We start from the raw sequence: 13012 nt of genomic DNA, 5'->3' as shown, positions 1-13012 counted from the left end.
GCCCAAACTTCGTGTATCACGATGATTTTTACTTGCTCCTAGCATAGTGGTTAATTTGTTTGAGCTAGTATTGAAAATTTTCAAGTCCTCTTCCAACATATTGATTTTTTCAAGAGCGTCAGCTAAATCATCCTCAAGGCGTTTTTCTCGAGCGAGACAAGCACTTTCTCTGTCATCAAAACTTATCTGCTGGGAGTTTATCCTTGCTTCAGTTGCTGCAAGTTTCTCTTTCAAATTATAGAATTCTCTACGAAGATTATCACATTCAAGTGACTTTTTACTTAAGCCATTCTCACGATATTTGAGTATTGAATTGTTAAGGGAATTCCAACCATAAAGACCCGAGTATATTCTTATTAATTTCTTGTTTTCTCGACAGACATTAGTCAGAAAAGGTGTGAGACAAGAAGTTTTCATCTTCCTCTTTCCCAAAGGTTTTAATAGCTTAACATACTCTAAGATTTCCTCATCTACATTTCTATCAATATCTGAGTCACCTTCATCAGAAAGTTCATCCAACTATTCCTCTAGGCATTTTTCCCAGTTATCGGTTAAAAATAACTCTCTTTTTCACTACTTTAGCGATGAAGCATGGTCGTAGTTGGCGTTGAATATAGGGTCCCTGGGTTTGGGTCGAAATAACGATAATAATCCTTGCACAGTTCCCCTTGAAGTGCATGCACATGTGTCTCAGTTCGCTCCGTGGATATTTGTCTGGCCTAAGGGTCCACCGATGGTAACTATCTTTTGGAAAAATTTCACTTATTTTTACTTTCTTATTAACTTTTGTATTTCTTACTTCTTCGTTATCCTCGCGGGAGGGTTATTTTGAGATTTATGATGTGGAAGCTCATGAGTATCGTAAGCAAGCATCTTCTGAAACAACTTCGTCCAAGAAAGTGAAGAACATAAATTTTGTTGCGGTTTTCTTTTTTTGCCTCTATTCATTATTTAACTTTGGGATTTTTCGACGAAGAGCGAGGCGCGGGATTCATGAACCACTTCCCAAGCTTCCAAAAAAGGTCGTCGATTTGATAAAATTTCATTGGCGTGAGCCTCACAAAACCTTATAATCTTTCTATTTGAGATAATAAAAGATGTTTGTTCAATATCAAGTCGTGTCATCTCACGAGGCTCATGATCGTCGATTTTAGAAAATGGATATGGTAATAAATCAGATTGAATAGACAAGGTAGTAATCCGGATCTCCTGATGACCTTGGTGATGGAGAAAAAAAATATCATTTCCGGGTTGGCTAACTGAGGGGTCTGCTACATTTACTTCGAATTGTTCGAATATGGGCCTCTTAGTTTCTTAAAATGTACCGTAGTGGATATTCTTACGAGGGTTATAGCCTTACAAGTGGATTTTAGAAAGTTCTCCTTAAGAATTTATGCAAAAAGATAATCATATTACTGGTATACTAAGATCAAAACTGAAACAAAAACGGTATTCATACTATTAAGTTTGAAATTATATGCAACACTAAACCACTATATTTCGAAAGTAAATGTCTAACATAGCATATACATTATAACTTCTTTAAAATAATAGACTTGCGACCATGAAATTATGTTATTTTAAGGATATATTTTATTATCGATAATATAATAAATTATTATTTTATAGTTAAGTAATATATTATTGTTTTACAGAGTAGTTACTAGTTTGGAAATGTAACGATAGTTATAGATTATAAGTATAATATCCACCAATTTGAAAGAAATGATTATATTATTAACTGATTACAACACAAACACAAACACTCCAAATATCAATCACTCTTTAACATTTCGTTGCAATACAACGACGTGACTTTGGGTTTCTTGAATGCCCTAAGAGTTATTAGAAACAAAATACAATTTGATTTTAATTTTAAAGAAACCAATATTGAATCATATTATGAGAAAATTTAATATGTATGAAATTTATTTTTGTCTTTTTAATAGAATTATTATTTTATATCATTCATGACCTAGTAAGGCTTAACGAGAACTTTTGAAATGTATTATTTTTATGACTTTATGAAATTTATTATTTTAGCACTAAGGGGCAGAGTTGGGACCAGAAAATTTAAAATTTTAACGAGAATATTATATTATCGAGTGTTATTTTAAAGAAATTATATTGTACAATTTTTTCCGTACTTGGGAAACAAGGTGTCGAAAATCAAATAAAGTTTAAGATGAAAGAAGCAATAAATTGTATTGGGTAGTAACACCCACCCAGGAATACGTGTGTATGATTAATATTAATGTTCTCAGCTTTACTTATAAAAGAACGTTGATCATTCAGAGATAGATAAAGCGTATTCAGAAATAATACCGTGTACTGTGTACTGGGATCAATCCTTGTTACTCTTACTATTTTGGTGTCTTATACCCTTCACTATTACAAACAGGAAGAGTAGAAGTGATGATGCTTGTTTCCTCTGTCATCTCCATGAAGTTACCATTCGCATCATCGCTAAACTCCTACGTGTCTGAAAAATTTAGGAAGACCGAGCCATAGAAGGTTGCCAGCAGAAAACCTAAACCACCGAATAAAGAAGCAAACAGTGGCGCTCTGAGTTCGACGCACCAGGAAATTATTGTCATCATCATGCCTGAAGTAACACCCTGACATTATGCGTTATAAATTAGTATCATAATACATAAAATAAACTAGTACGTATACAAAATCTAATTCACATACCGAGTATATCAACAGTATAAGAATATTCTCATGTAGCCTCCACCGAGACCAATCTGTCATCGTGCATAAATCATAGGAGAAAAATTTCATTGAAGCCATAAATATTATCCAAGATATACTTGAGAAGCAGCATGGATAACTTTGGCTCAAATTATCCTGGATTACTAGCCAAGTTGAGTGGTAGAAAACAATCCCCAAAGAAAGTACTACGCCTCGAACTGTGTATTCTAGAAACGATCCCTAACTTGCGCACTATTTGAAAATGAGTAACAATTTACAACATTGAGATTTCCGCACCCCTGTAAAAACTTAGCAAGATTGCACCTCCAATTTCCATAACCATGCCTATCATGGTTAATTTTCCTTAAACTGACTGAATGACGAATATATCAAGCCTCCAATAAATAGTAATAATTAAAGTTACTGTAGGAATAAGACACGTGATCCCTGCCATATACGTTTCAATTATTAATTCTATACTTGCTACTTCCATGTAAAATGATAAGAAATATTTGAGAAACATCAATCACAACCAACAAAATAGGTATCCCAATCATCAGCCTTGAAAACTAAGACCCAACTTCAAAAAAAAAGAAAGGAAATGAAACAAAGGTACAATAATCTTACCCAATTAAAACTCTCACAAAAACAACTAAGACAAAGTGGTCCAAATTATTTTTAAGAGCCTTACCAAACTTCATGGGGCTCTAGGTAAGTTACTAAAAATAGGAGCTCCAGAAAAAAACAAAACAAAAAAAACTTCTATTCCATCATAAGATAAAAAATAACATTGATTATATAAATTAGAATGTATAAATAAAAACAACAGCGTAAAAGTTATATTTCTTGCACCAATTTGTTTATTTTAAGAAATTTTATTGTTCAGACAAACTAGCATTTTGATCTTGATAACAAGATATGTATATATACATATATATCGAAGCTATTATATCTATATTACAAGGGACAATGGTGTTTTCCATATCGATGGTCATCTACAGTTTGGATATATAAAGGATGATCCAGATATAATTACGTGGAGATTCACACTTGGCGTATAAAGGACGGCCGAGATATGACAAGGGACACGATGATTTTCTAGCAGATTAATGTCGTGCATTACACCCTTGACCTAAGCCTCTCCATTAATCTTATCGGCAGCAGATAACATCTGTTTCGTTTTCTTCTTCTTTTTTCGCATGTTGAACACAATGGTGGACAAGATGAACCTTTCTCCATCGAACAGATCGTAGGTGCTCAGGTATCTAATTTCTTTACATTGATTTCCAATTTTCAGTTCTCAATTAATTTGTATCATGTAATTTAGGGTACACAAATTCCTGGTGGTTTATTCATTCTTGATTATGCAGAATACTGACTAGGTTTTTCTTTTGATATGAAACAGATGGCTTCTCATGCATATTAGCTAAGAAATCCACATCAACAAACTTCAGGTACCTACATCATCTATTTTGTTTATTGTATTTGAATCTCACCAGTTTAGAAGTATTGGCTGAGATAGTAATCTGTGAAACCTTTTCATCTTTTAAATAAAGTTTAAAATGTTTACACTCCCTTCTAATGTTTGTACTAGGTCTAGGTACCTGATTCATTTTGAAGTCATAGAACACACCGGAAATCCTGCGCATTTGACCCATGGTTGAAACAAATCGGTCGCCCAGCAGTCGACATGGTTTCCTGTCAAAGCCAAAGGTATACCACATACTCATCTTAGCTCCCATCCATATTGATGTCTTTTATCTTTATCACTAACCTGTGTGTTCTAGGTTGGTTAATACATCATTTGTCTGCTTCCTGACTCCCAATATCCCGTAATTGACCTCCAGCATAATGGTTACAGATTCTCATTATAAGGTCGCGATAATCCTTCTATACACATGATATCCATATGATGCCCAATCTCATTTAGTGGTATTAATTAATTTGTCAGGCTATAACCAACAAATTTTCCGTATATAAAGCAAAAAGAGTTTCCTTAGCAATCACATTCATTTTGCTCCTTGAAACATCTCATTTTGCTTAGAATAGTAATATAAAACAAATTTAATTCTTATGGCGGAGCAGATGTGGTCGGTGTTCTAACCAGCTATGTTTGTAACTGCAGACTAATGCAAGAACAAGACAAATATTTGGATCGTGCAACTGCTGATCGGCTTATGACCGATGGTGGTTGGTACTACTGAGTATGCAGCAACTGCACAAAAAAAATTATTGTCGAGAAGGCTGACCAATGATGCACCAACTGCGAAGCAAAGATCGATGTAGTGTACCCACACCTAGCCGTTGTTATAATAGACTTTTCATCTATCTTTCAGGAGGCATAGAGCAGTGTAAACAGTATTCAGTCTACTAACGGTGCCATAAGGAATTCAACTCTTGGTTGGATGCCGGTCACCATTTTTGTCTCCTTTGTAGTAGGATTTGTGTAGTTTTGTGTTCTTATTTGTAAACGAACTCTGAATATTGATATTTTACCACAGGCGTTGTTTGTTTTAAAAGTAATTCTACATGATCCCGCATATTTATTTGGATCCAACTGTGAAGGAAACATGTTGGATGCCCATCTTTCATTTTTTTGGCAATCTCTTTTGTAATTTCCATTTTATCTGACGGAAGAGTTGAAATCACACAATCTATACATTATATAATTATAATTAATAATTACCGGTAGACAAAAATGGCATTGCTTTTTGTTTGCAAATGTTTTATCCATCGAGAGGAAAAACAAACTGTAAGTATTCAGTAGACTACCCTTGAATTTCCCCAAGGGAGAAATCCCAAAAATAAATTTGGTGTGTCCAGAATTACTCATTTGTAATGAGCACAAAGTTGTTTAGTAGTAACTATGTTGTTGGAGGTCACGCTTAGAAGTAATAAAAGCAGACCAAAGCCCGCCCGTGCCGTTACGGCTCGAGTCATATCCTAATTATCTAGAATACAAGACATAGTTTGGAAAACTTAGCCTAAATAAAGAGCGGTCAGGATGCATTATGGGAAAAGTTAAATCCATGGTTGTGGTTTGGTCTAATTAAAATTAATCATTATGAGTGCTTTATTAATTAGTGTATCATTAATCTCTCATAATGAATAATTATTAGTAAATTTGATCATTAAATATCCTTTTAATTAATCTAATAAATATGAATTTTTACATTACTTAATAATTTTTAAAAAAGTTTATTAACTCAATAGAAATTAGTGGTTCATAGTGGAGATATAGTGGCTGGTAGAAGTGGTGGAGGCGATAATATCAGTGGTGGTGGAAAAAATAATGCCAATGGGTGGTTTTATGATGGTGATGTTGGTGAATAGTCGTGGACAAAATTAGTTTTGTATATTTACAACACAAGCAACATTATATCGTGAAAGATGTAGTTGGTCATCACGATTGACAAAAACAAATATCATATTTTTAGGAAGATACCATACCATTTAAAAAAATGATTATAACCGCCGGATCACCTAAACGGTACCCTTGCTACCTTTAGCACCCGGTTTTATAATCATGGTTCTAACCGTTAAAATAAAATTAATTGCAATACAACAGAGTATATAACAATAAAAAATGTAATGGAATAAATTAATTAACAATCTAAGTTTGTTCAACCGTAATTTTACTCATGATGTTTGTGATTTAAAAATTAGAAGTACGACAAACGTCCAACGGGAGGTAGGTGGCGGTTGTGGTGGAGAAATAAATGGTATTATATATGGTATTGTAATGGCGGCGACGGTTGGTAAGTAGCAATAGACTATGTTAATTTTGTATGACTAAAAAATAGGTAACATTATAAATAAGAAGTTGGTTGATTGTCTTATTAATAAAATAAAATAAACTCGGTTAAAATACCTGAAAGATCAAAGAAAAACAAAAAAAAACCACAAAATGTCACGTTATATAATTACTACAAACAAACGGGCACAAGTAAAAATCAATATAAAAAAATTTACTTATTATCGAGATGTGTCGTTACGGTAAGGGTTGTACCCTAGCTGTGTATACTTTTCTGCCTATTTCTTTGTACTGTATTATAAAATGAAGCTTTGATAAGTTAGAAAAGATAAAGACCAGTTCTGATTTTTCCTCCCAATTGGTAAATTCATGGTTTCGTTCGATCCCATGAATACACACTTTAATTGAGAAAAATTCATTACATATTCTCTTATTCCCATCTCAAAGTCTAAATCAAAATGGAAAAATGTATCAACTGAAAATTACAAACCTACCTTCCCATAAACTGAACAATTGATTCTCTCTCTCACATTCGGTATGATGAGTGGGGATTGAAAACTCTAATTCCTTACTTTGGAGCAAACAAAATCAGAAATGAAGTTGGGAAGGGAGATAGATTGCAGAAAGGAAAAAAAAATCCAAGAGTATAGTTCCGCTCAATCTTCTTTCAATTTTCTCCCGATCTTCGTCCACCAAAACGTACATCTGCGACCAGTCAAAATACTCTGAGCTCATTTGAGAAAATATTTTCTTTTTTACATTGTTTCATGTATGAATGTTTGGGGTTTCTTCCATTTCCTTGAATATCATTTGTTGTATATTTAGCTGAAGTATACGTTTTAAAATATAGCCTTATTGATTACAATAACCTCATGGTTAAATTTAGGGGTGCGTGTATTTTGTGATTAAAATTTGGCTATCACAGGTCTTCGGGGTTTCAATATATTCACAACTTTTTGGTTTAGAAAGGTGATTTTTTCAAAAACCAATTTTTCGTTTCTATTTATTTAGATATTAGTGGAAATAGAATTTTGATTTCATCTTGATAGATAAACTTACACAAAAACTTATAAGATTATTCAAATTACACGTTATAATTTGACAATAAATTGGTATTTGCAAAATGATCTTATATGTATAAAAAAGCCCATATTCTTCGGGCCTCTGTTTCAAAGTCCAGAATAATTTGACTAGAAGCTATTTTCAATAAATAATCTGACATGATTATACGTAATTTATATAACATCCATGCCATTATGGATTCACTCTTGGAAAATCTAAATCTACGACTGTAAAATGATCAGTTTAATTAACTTTCAATAATAAATGTTCTATTGATATTTCATAATAAATATTTATTTAATTAATCAAATAAATATATTTCCATTAATACAATACATGATAAATTTATTTTATATTAAATCAGTAGGCATTAATGGTAGTTGTGATGGTGGGCAAGGGTGGTGGATCGACGCCGGGGATAATGGTGGTGGGTGTTGGTGAGAATGGTGGAGTGACGACGTTAATGGTGGTGGTGGTAGTGGGATGAAAAAAGTGTCATAAGGTTATTTAGTTTCCCTTATTGAAAAAAATTATTTGATATTAGTTTTTCAGGAAAAATTCATTGAGAGAGTTTCTTTTCAATTTAATAAAAAAATAATTACACAACAAGCAACAAGCTGCGCCGCGAGCTCTTATTAGTTTTTAAATTTGCTTTTTATCTTTTTTTTTTTAAATTAAAATAAATATTAAAGGTCAGATTTTTCTAGGGAGAAGATAAATCAATAGCTATGGTTTTAAGATTTGTCGGGTCGGGGCAGGTAAGAAGATGAAACCTATAAAAAAGTTGACCATATACAAGGCTACACGCGAATCAATTGTAATTGATTTAATTTATCATATCTCTCTTTATTCCCATTTTTTGTGATGATTGTTTTTTCCATTTCTCCTCGACTTCATATGATTATGCATGCTTGAGAAATAGTTCATGGTAATAGGTAAAGAGAGAAGATAAGTAAATAAAAAACGAAATGGATCAAGAATTACAGATTATTAAACTTTAGGAAAACACAAATCTATGTAAATTTAGAATAATTTATATCACCAAAGGGAGAAAAATAATCCTTGAAGCTAACAAATTTTATAAAATTGTTCTGATTGATTTTGAAGTAATTTTGTGTTTCAGATTTGTTATAAATTTGGTGAACGACCTTTGATGATTTATTTTTTTCCGAAGAAGGGACACTACTTTGTTTTGAAGAAGCTAATGAAATGGTGTTCTATTACCCATAGGCCCATAGGATTTTGAAGAGTTGGTTAACGTTTAACTATATTTGTCCTAAAAGATTGTATGACTTAGAGATATAGTATTAAAATATTTGAGACTAAGACATGTTTATTAACAAACACCTCAAAAACATTTAGACTTGGATCAACTTGATCGATTTTTAGCAAACAGTTATGATATGTATGAACCGATGGATATATTTGAAATACATATCATTTCCCGTGCCTTAACAGCACGGGTTAAGCCCTAGTACAATATATAATGAAGATTTATTCTATATTATATGTGTCATATCTTGAATGTGATACACGTTGTATCACATATAACACAAAATAAATATTTCTTTTTGTTAAATCTCTTGAGTTATATATTTGTTCAAGCTTAGACTTGTTCAATTTGATGGGCCAATTATTGGGAAAATAATATTTTAATTTTAAGATGTTTCAAAAAAATATTAAAAAATGGTTGGCTTATAAGAATTACTGAATGCAAAGTAATAATCTAGGTTGTTAGAGCAATGCTTGGTTGTACCTAAAAATTTTGGTATATCAAGTTTGTTGTCAATGTTAGATGATCAAAACTGTATCTTGATTTCTAATCTACTATGTCAAGTCTCGTACTAGGTTAAAATTTGGTAATTGAGTAGTAGACATCACCCTCGAACACTGAAGATCGACGAATACATTTGAAGAAATTCATTAATCAGGTGTGTGGATACTAAACCATTCTATTTTAATCACTATCTTACCATTCTATCTTTTGAGACTATGTCCCATGACTTTTAGTAGATTTACAAAGAGAAAATTTCGAGTCAAGCTTGTCTTGTTAAAAATATCGAAATATGATCCAAGCATAGATGTTTAAAGGTCCTTAACAAATTAGCTCATAACAATATATTTTTTAAGAATTAATTTGTGGATCAACTGAAATTTTCCATGCAAATGGTTTTATCATTTGGGAATGTTTCAAACATCAAAAGAGAGAAATTCAAAAAATTCCGATATTTCTTCTCAGGGTAGGTTGGCGAACCACTTTCGCAAACTATAGATATCTAAGTTTCATAAATACAAGGAAGGTTGGCAAACCGCTTCACAAACCGCAAGTTCTGTTGGGAACATTTCACGAACTCGTTTCATGAATTGTGGTGAACTGAATTTTGATGTTAGTATAAAAGGATTAAGGTTGGAGAAAACAGTTCACAGAATTGTGTATTTGAGTTCGTTAAACGAGTACGGTTGGCGAACCTAGTTTACAAATAGTGTGCATCTGAGTTCTCGATCCGAGCAGGGTTGTAAAAACGATAACACTCGACTCATGGACTAGCTTTAAAGTTCACGAACCTTTTCACAAAACCGTCTCAGAAGAATTTAGCAGATGCTCAAATTTTAGAGCACTGCTCAGTCAAATCCACCAAGTGTTCGTATGTCAAGGATGGTTTTCATATTTTAGTATCAAAACTCATAAGTCACTTGATTAGATTACTAGAGTTAACTTCGTTATGTTAGACTAGGAAGTATAGAAATGTTGAGAATACAAGTATGGATCTGAAGACCTGAAGATTCCAAAGACATATCGACAACGACGATAACATCATCCTTCCACTTGAGTTTAGTAATAAATGACTTGACTTATTTTCATTTCTATATCGTAAGCTTTCAAGCCGTTTCTGATTAAAAACATAACATACAAAGTTATATATGTGAAGCTCTAGTATAATAGAGTTCATCATCATATGTGATCAAAGTGACAAGGAACAATATATGAATAGTAATAAGTGCTTTATATTGGTATAATGAATTACAAAGTATAATGTTTATCTTTTGGACTTCATAATTGCAATATCAACATAATCTTTATAACTCGTACTAGATTGTGTGGTGGACATAAGTTTGATTTCATACCTATAAAACTATGTTTAATTACATGAGTTTAAGGAAGTATACGTACGAACTTGTTTCGTAGTCGAAAGGAAATCAAAAGGATTGATGGTCCGGTTTTAATTGAAGATTTTAGGTATGGACCGATTCTAACCTATAAAGGGAAACAAGGTAGAACCAATGCTAGATTATGTTGGGAGTCAAGGTAGAATCAAACCCAACCTATATTGATAGTCAAGGTAGAACCGATCGTAACTTGCTTGAGGTATCATGGTAAAAACGGTCCCAATACGCAAAACCGATTTCTATAACTCACATACACTTTAGGGTTTGTGTGATCTGGAAATTGGGTTTGCAAAATATGAAATTTCAAGATGTCGACATAGTGAGTAATTTGAACATGTGTTGAAATTTTATTTATTAATTGTTCAAAAACATTCCTTGATACTCAAGGTGAGATCCCAAACCGAAATAGTGGAGAACATTTTTGATATTTTTGAAGTTAATATGTCTTATTTTACCAGAAATCAAAACATATCTCGAAGTTAATACAGTTTGGTGATCAATCTGGACTAGGTCCCGGGGCTTTTCTGCAATTGCGGTTTCCTTCATTAACAAAACTTTTGGTTTCTTTGTTATTTATTTTCCGCATTATATTGTTTATCCTTATAATTGATATCACAGATTGTACGTTAATCAATCATAGTAGATACATCCGACCTTCTTTGTTGAATAAGACTTGACTGATTACTTGGGAAATTGATCTTTGGAATCACCCAAATACTCTCACGGAAATCAGGTTCACGGACTTGCGTCTGTAAAATTTCTGATTTGAGAGTTAGAGATATAACTCTAGATATTCCTTCTTGATTGAGATTAACTCTCGGAATTGAATATCGAGTTTTCCCATAAGATTGCCTAAGAAATAGTTGGTGGTGTATTTTTGGTACCCCGCGATTACAGGTACCCTTGTTATTTCATCAAAAACTTATTTTTAAAAGATGTTTAGCATTTCTGTGACTCTCTTAAACACTTCTAAGACATCATTGATCCCTAAAACACTTATGTGTGTGCATCATGATTAAAATCTTAGGTGTTTAAATGAATATCAATTTTCTTATAGTTCGAAAGGCATATTTTCCAAAACATAACCGTACTATAGTGTATATTCTTTTATTGTATTTCGAAGATAATTTTTCATATGCTTACTCGAAACCCTATTTAGAGTTTTATTTAAGCAGATAAAGTGTTTTCTTGGTTATCAAGTTATCTTAGCTTGAATTCTAGGTAACTCTCAATCTTGAAAACTATAAATAAAGATGCTCTTTCATATGGTAAATTCAATCCATAACACTTCATTTCCAAGATGATAGCTAGAGTCATCATCTATTAACCTAAGTTTCATCTGTAGTTTACGACTAAAAGACTTCGCTTTGAGGATTTGTGAAGCCAGGTTCGAAGATATATATCTGAAAACTATTCTTAATTGATAAGTTGAATGTTGTTCTTGAGAGGTGGTAAAGAATCTGGGATTCTCATTTAAGTGACTGTAAGCGTTCTGAAGTTATGAGGTTTGCTAGCTTTGTTTATTGCAAACAGATTTCAAAGCCTTGATCTTTGATCTAAAGGGAAATAAAATAGGCTTATATGTTAAAGGTAGATTTTTTGTACCAAAAGTTTTCACTAAGGTTGAAGAAACTCTTAGTCTTTAAAGAACTTCAGCTAAGGGAATCAATTGCGTAGAGACTTATGAGTTTCAAGAGACATAAGGACCGTGACTGTAACTGAATCTCTTGGAGGGTGGATTCAGTCTCAACTATATTCCAATATGAAATCTGATGGTAGGCTAGTGTATGTAGTGTCTTAATAAAGTTTGGTGTTCAAATTCAGACGAGGTCCCATGGTTTTTCTGCTATTGCGGTTTTCTCGTTAACAAAACTTCTCGTGTCTTGTGTTTTTCCCTTTCCACATTATATTGTTTATTTTTATAATAATATTTACACAAGCAGTACATATTCAATTTTAGTAGATACGTCCATATAATTTTGATCGATTAAGAGGCTTGTTTCTTGTAGAATTCATATTCAAAGATAAATAACAAGTTTTATTACTTGGAAGAATTCTGCTTGGATTATTTGGATACGACTAGATTGATCTTGGATATTATTTTTTGAGATCGTCCAAGTACTCTCCTTAACAATCAGGTTCACGGACTTCTTGTCCATATACATACTGACTGAGAAGAGATAGAGATATAAACTATATATACATATTTTCAGGGATCTATAAGTTGGTCTACTTGCTATTATATTAGGTTTTTTCCATACATGTTGCAGAACAAAAAATTTGATGGTGTATTTGGTAATCTCTCATTTTCATATGTAATTATAAATAAAAATT

The 13012-nt window shown here is 32.5% G+C and overlaps 1 long non-coding RNA gene across 1 annotated transcript; it reads left to right on the top strand.

The window, feature by feature from the left end:
* Positions 1-3863: 3863 nt before the first annotated feature.
* Positions 3864-5192, top strand: LOC113361065. Its single transcript, XR_003364929.1, has 4 exons — positions 3864-3955; positions 4100-4148; positions 4289-4407; positions 4820-5192. It is a non-coding gene; the product is annotated as an uncharacterized LOC113361065 (long non-coding RNA).
* The last annotated feature ends 7820 nt before the right edge of the window (positions 5193-13012 follow it).

The sequence above is a fragment of the Papaver somniferum genome, chromosome 3 (assembly GCF_003573695.1).
Source record: "Papaver somniferum cultivar HN1 chromosome 3, ASM357369v1, whole genome shotgun sequence".
Taxonomy (NCBI): domain Eukaryota; kingdom Viridiplantae; phylum Streptophyta; class Magnoliopsida; order Ranunculales; family Papaveraceae; genus Papaver; species Papaver somniferum.
Note: the sequence above shows the minus strand (reverse complement) of the source record. Positions and strands in the feature narration are given on the sequence as shown.